The 6,286-nt window shown below is 35.2% G+C and overlaps 1 pseudogene; it reads right to left on the bottom strand.

Annotated features, from left to right (window-relative positions):
• Window positions 1-3,684: 3,684 nt before the first annotated feature.
• On the bottom strand, window positions 3,685-4,593 carry LOC124241694 (putative taste receptor type 2 member 33; annotated as a pseudogene).
• Between the last annotated feature and the right edge of the window lie 1,693 nt (window positions 4,594-6,286).

Raw genomic sequence — 6,286 nt, 5'->3', positions numbered from 1 at the left:
CCCATAGAATATAGGAAGTTCTTTAAAATTCTGCCTCTGAAGATAAAAGTTTTCTTTTCTTAGAATTTAAAATGCTACAGTAGTCTCAAGTGATCTGTCTGAGCTCACTGTTTCCAAAAATTATAATGAATGAGTGGCCTGAGGGAAAGCAGGGTGAAATCACCATGATAAACACCATAACCTGATACCTCTGTACCTTAAGGAAGATCCCACTTGTTATTAGAGCGAAAATAAAGCAAACGCTGAAGAGGAGAAAGAAGGTCGTCAACATTTTCATGGCCCTTTTATGGGCTGCTGTGCTGGAGTCCCTGCGGTCCATCTGATTGAGCTGAAAATTCTTGGTGTGTCTCACCAGCAAAGCAGCAAGGAGGTCAGTGACAGAAGAAAGGACATAGGTCAAGCTAAGAAGAAGTCTTTTGATATAGAAAATTTATTTACATCTAAATAAAAGTGAAGTCATGTTCCTTTCATATATGCAATAGGGACTCATCAACAACTCATTAAGAGCATCTTCCATTCAGAGGTTAACAGACATCAAGAAGGAAGACCCCAGAAAAAGCAGAAGAAACATTCTGTTCACTCTTCACTTCAGCCAGATGAACAAGAAGTGGGGGAAACTGGTTATCTTAAGGAAGCAGAAAATGCTTAGGCAGGTGGCAAACCAGGTAGTTAAGTGATCGGTTAGTGCCCAAAGGATAGTAACTGCTTTTGCTGATTTACTGGTGGCATACAGATGTGGAAAGAGCCCTCACGTTAAATAAACCAAATGCTGTTACCCACAGTTGAATGATTCTGGTCATAGCATGCTGGTAAGGTTGAAATCAGCTGATAGGATCTTCCCATTGTTGATGCATTTGATGAGTTTACCAGTCCAATGAACCCATTTCCCTGCATTTCTAAAATGAGTTCTCCTGTTGCTACAACAAAAAAGGAGACCTGCATTCCAATTGACATTTCTTTGAAAATCTTTCAAATATTGTGCCTCACTGGCAGCTATATAGTTAAACAATTGCAAACTGACATCCATTTATGATGCTTTTTATGAATGTTGTCATCATAACGCAAGAAAGTGCAGCCAGAATTCTACCATGTGATAAAGTTTCAGAGATCTTCATGAAAAAATAGTTCATTCTCATTATATTGTAATTCCAGTGATAAATCCAACAATTCTGTTAAGAGATAGAAGATTCATGAATACCTTTCTTATTACTTACAGTCAGTTACTATACAATTCCCAGAGTTAATGCTAATGATGTCCACTTAACCTTGGCACCAGCTGCAAATTTTCGTTTGTGATAATGACTAGAAGGATAAAGTTAGGTATGAAAACATGCAAATGTGAGAGTTTATTTTCCACAAATTTACACTTTATCTCTCCTGAGCCATACATTTGAAGGCAAATATTTTAGATTTTGAATAGTAATTACTAGAAAAAATAATTTAAAATTAATTGCATAATTAATTAATATTAACATTAACCTTTAATAATTCTTTCATTATTTGTTATTCATCAATAAGATGCTTCCTCCTCTCAAGTATTTTTGTTGATTCAACATGATTTTTAGAAATAACCTAATGCAATTATTTCTACTTCAAAGAACACATCCAAGTCATAAAATAGTAACTATAAATAATTAGCACTTAATGTTGTAGGAGCTAAATGAGAAGTTATAAGCAAAATATACTGTGAACGTACATGAGGAAGGTAAAAATACTACAGTGCATAATCAATTATGTTTTTAGGAAGATAGAAACATTTAGCTTATTTAGAATTATGAAGAGAAGATAAAAGAACTGATATTCAATACTGATGTAAGGACATGTACGAATTATCAAAGTGACTTGAACAAGCTACACCACACTTCTAAACAGAGAAACCTCTTTTGTGTTACTATAACTTATTGGCTACGTCAACCGAAATATTTCTAAGTGCCCTAAACTTCCATGTCCTAAATTCCATGTTCTCCTCTTCTTTCTGGGCTACACAGAGACCATATTCCCCAGCCTCCCTTACAGATGGTTGTGGCAATGTGACTGAAATCTGAACAATATCATGGGAGTGAAAATTATGTGCACCATTTACAGGCCCATCCCAAAAGCTCTCCCCATGCACACTCCTCCATATGCCATTCTCCCAGCTGTCTGGAATAGTGGTGACTGGCAATCTGGAAGTGACATGTTAAACCCGGCATACTTTTGATCAGACTGATTCCTTGGATGACTGCATACAGAAGGCAGCTCAGACATAGCAGTATTGCTCAAAGAGCAATATTAAATGTATTTTGTGTTTGAGTCACTCTATGTTGTGGATCCTATTGGTGACAGCATTTGGTCTAGGCAGTCAAATGCAGAAATTGGAACTGAGGTTGTGCGGATTTCTTCAGAGGCATTTAAATGGTGAAGAAACAAAACCAGGAAATCCAATACAGATTTGGTGAGGGGTTTCATTTTCATTGGATCTCCACTCCTAATATGGTTTATTCATCCATTTATTTAGTCATTTGGACCAACTACTCTATGTCTATTTTATGTCCTGTGGAGTGAGCAGAAAAGAAGCTAGACAAGATTCTTGCATTATAACTGCTTGTATTCTACTGGGGCAGAGAGATTTCTAAAAACAAACAAATAAAGCAGAAATGATTTACCTTAGGTTTAGATAATGTTAAAATTTCATAATAGTAAGTATCAATATAAAGATGCAATTCGATTGTTAAACAAGATTATAAATTTCTTCCTTATATTAGCACTTGCTATCAATAATATATTAACACACTTTCTACTCATCATTTCCAAAAAAATTATAATTAAACACATCTTGAAGCTATTCCTAAGTATTGAATAGACATTATAGATGCCATTTTAATATATGCAGCAAAGTAATGGAATTCTGTACCATAATTTATTATTATTCTTACTGTGAACATTTTTTTAAGATCAAGAAGATTTAAGTGTTCTTATCTGAAGTTTAAAAAGAATTTTTAGGTAGCATGATGGAGAACACGATTGACAACACAGAGGCCCAAGGTGGTTTGGAGGAAAACTGAATGATTTGACTTAAGATCTCAACTTCAAAATAGGTCTTCTTAATTCAAAAACCATAAGAAATGACTTTCTTAACTGCATATGAAGAAATTGCAGCATTAAAAGCAAGTCATGGTCATTTTACTTTGTTCTTCATCCCTATTGTATAGCTTGATTTTTTTCCTAATCTTTTCACCTACTTGTATTAAATCTAATAATCCTCAGTACTATTTCACACATATATAAAATTCATTGTAAATGTGTTTCTCAGTCTTGAATTTATTGTGTGCATCTTTTCATAATAACAGTCCTGATTGTTCTCTATTAACCATGAAGTAAGAATTCAAGAGGAATAATATCTTTCCCAATCATGCATCCTCAATTTGTGATTTAGAAGTGATTATCATTACCATCCAAAAGATTGGAGGTTCAAGCAATAAAATCTACACACGCTGTGGTACAAATGTTTGGTCCAATAACAGTGAATATAGCAATAATTTCCTGAGTTAAGTTGTCAGTTCTTAAAAATGCATAAATATAGATGATAAATTCTTCAATTGGAAGATAACATAGAATATCTATGTTAAATACATATTGCTTCCGAATCCTGAAAAAATTTTTTAATATCTTGTAAATTTAGGTTGCTTACCTCAAAAAAATTGGTTAATGGTATGGTAATCTTAACATCTTTCTTACATTTTTCAAGGCCTGTCTTAGCTTCTTGTTTCCCCAAATCAGGATAAATGAATGGCTTGAAGGATGCAACATTCCAAGAGCCTGGCAAAGCATGAGAAGCCATTCATTCTGGAGCCTATTAGAATTCCAAACTGGGATAACTAGAGTCAGGAAGTAACAGGACAATAGGAAGAGAAAGGAGACCACAGTTTGCATGGCTCTTAGATGGACCTTGGTGCTGGGATCTTGGGATCCTTTGTCATTGAGCTGCATCTTCCTGAGATGTTTCCATAGGGAAATAATTAACAGCAGAAAACATGTCAAGGACATAACAAAGGGTACAAAGTTTATTAGCATGAATAGAGTCATATCTGAAAGGTATACCGTGTGCCTCAATTTGGTCTTCCAAGAGATCTTTCCTTCATACTCATTAGTCTGTGTATTCTCATCTATGCATAGCACTGCAAGATAAGAAACCAAAAAGACCGATGTCCCCAACAGTATTCCGAGAAGTACACTTTTAACTCTCCACTTTAAGTAAAGAAATATACAGCTTGAGAAATTAGCTATCTTTAGCAAATAAAATATGCTGAGGCTAGTAGCAAGCCACATGCTAAAATGGTTGCTCACTGCCCAGGCAATACGAACAATCATTCTTACTTCTAAACTATATAAAACTGGAGTAAGTACAGTTGCATGCCAATTTATTAACATGAGCCACAGCAAACCAGTTCTGGAGATGGAAAGAGCCATGAGAATTTGATCAGCTGAGGACAACTTTCATCTCTTGACTCCGTAAATGCAGTTCACCAGTGCTATGAAGCCATTGGCAAAATTTCCTAGAATAAATTCTGTCATTTTTAGGATGGAAAAAATGATTGGTAGTAAAGTTATCATATGTAGAAAAAGAAAACAAGTCTAATATCACTGGCCATGACTCTTTTAATATTCTGACCTTAACTCCTATGTGCAGCTGATTTGAGAACACTCAGTAAAGTTCATGTTTCTTTTACATTCCATGACCGATGTCAAGCAGGAAAGTAACTGGGAATGCTAATGGAGGAGCACAATGCCATCTTTATGAAAAACACTGTTACTCCCCAAACAGCTCAGATTGACTCCTATTTATAGACTGTGTTTCCTTGTCATAGGGTAGATTATTTTGTAACTGATGTTGAAGTGAAAGGTGAATTTTCATTTGCTAGCATGCAATAGGGACATATTGTTTTGCAAATTTTTTCTTCTTTAACCTCTCCATAATTTATGTCCCTCAACCTTAGTTGTTAGAAAAATTTAAAAACCCAATACATAGAAAATACAGTGAATGTCTAAATTCTTAGAGAGAGATTTCTCATAACTAGAATCATCAGTACTATGGATTTATTTATTTTTCTTAATGCCAGATTTCTGAATAGAATTCAAGGTTTTCCTATCAAAAACATTCAGGATTTTCTTGGGAACCCCAGGAAGGCCAACACACCCTAAACACTGGTTGCTGAAAACTAATACATTTTTTTACATCACATAAACACATACACACAAACTCACAGATACATCTTCTGGATGGATTATTGTTCTATAATTTCAAAATGGAAAATCAGTGTCAGGAGGTCATCTAGACGTAAATCTCCCTTTTCTCCCATGCAGGCTTTTCAACCCTTTATTCATGCCATCATAATTCTCTCTCATGCTTAGGCATTTGATAAAGTTTCTCCTTTGAGTCTATTTAATATTAAATATTAATATTTAATTAAATATTCAGGGATTTCGTAAATATTTCTTGGACACTTCATAAGAATATGTGTTTTACATTGCAGTTTCCAAACTTATTCCATATATGCATATGAGGTTTGTGTCCTGTTTCACTCATTTTTGAATACTTATTATTTTTTAAGATTAATAGATGTTAAAATCAACTTCTATCCTTGGATTTTACTCAGTTTCAGTTTTTATAGCACTTATAATTGTTGCTATCAGAGGATCTTGGAGCCAAACTGCCAGGATGGAAAACCCAAATTCTCAGCCTCATAGATCTCTGATCTTGGACAGATTAACAGATATCAAAATCAACCTCTCCCCTGGGATTTTACTCACTTTCAGTTTTATACCATTTATGAGTGTTTTTATCAGAGTATCTGGGAGCCAGATTGCCAGGATGGAAAAACCCAAATTCTCAGCCTCATAGATCTCTGATCTTGGACTCTGTTTTAAAAGTACCTTCTGCCTCAGTATCGCCATCAGTAAAGTGCAGATAATAGGGGAATCCTCATCCAGTGGGCTTTGTGAGGAGTGAGCATCCTGTCTGTGTAAAGCACGTTCCCTTTTGCCTGTCTGCTACAGAGCAGGCTTGGAAGCTTCATACTTACTCAGTTGACCCTGTGGTATCGGATACTTCAGAGTTAAGGTGTGAGCACTCCCACTTAGGAGTACAATGTAGTGGATTCAAATATCAAAATTTCCTCCTACAACAACAAGGTTACAGGGAATAAACTGCCAAAATTGTATTTTAAATTTATCCGAGAGCTGTGCAGGGAAGAAGGGCCAACTGAACTGAAATCTGGAATGAGGAGAGTCTTTTCAGTTAAAGAGA

This window comes from Equus quagga, chromosome 1, assembly GCF_021613505.1.
Source record: "Equus quagga isolate Etosha38 chromosome 1, UCLA_HA_Equagga_1.0, whole genome shotgun sequence".
Lineage (NCBI taxonomy): Eukaryota > Metazoa > Chordata > Mammalia > Perissodactyla > Equidae > Equus > Equus quagga.
This window is presented reverse-complemented; position numbering and strand designations above follow the sequence as displayed.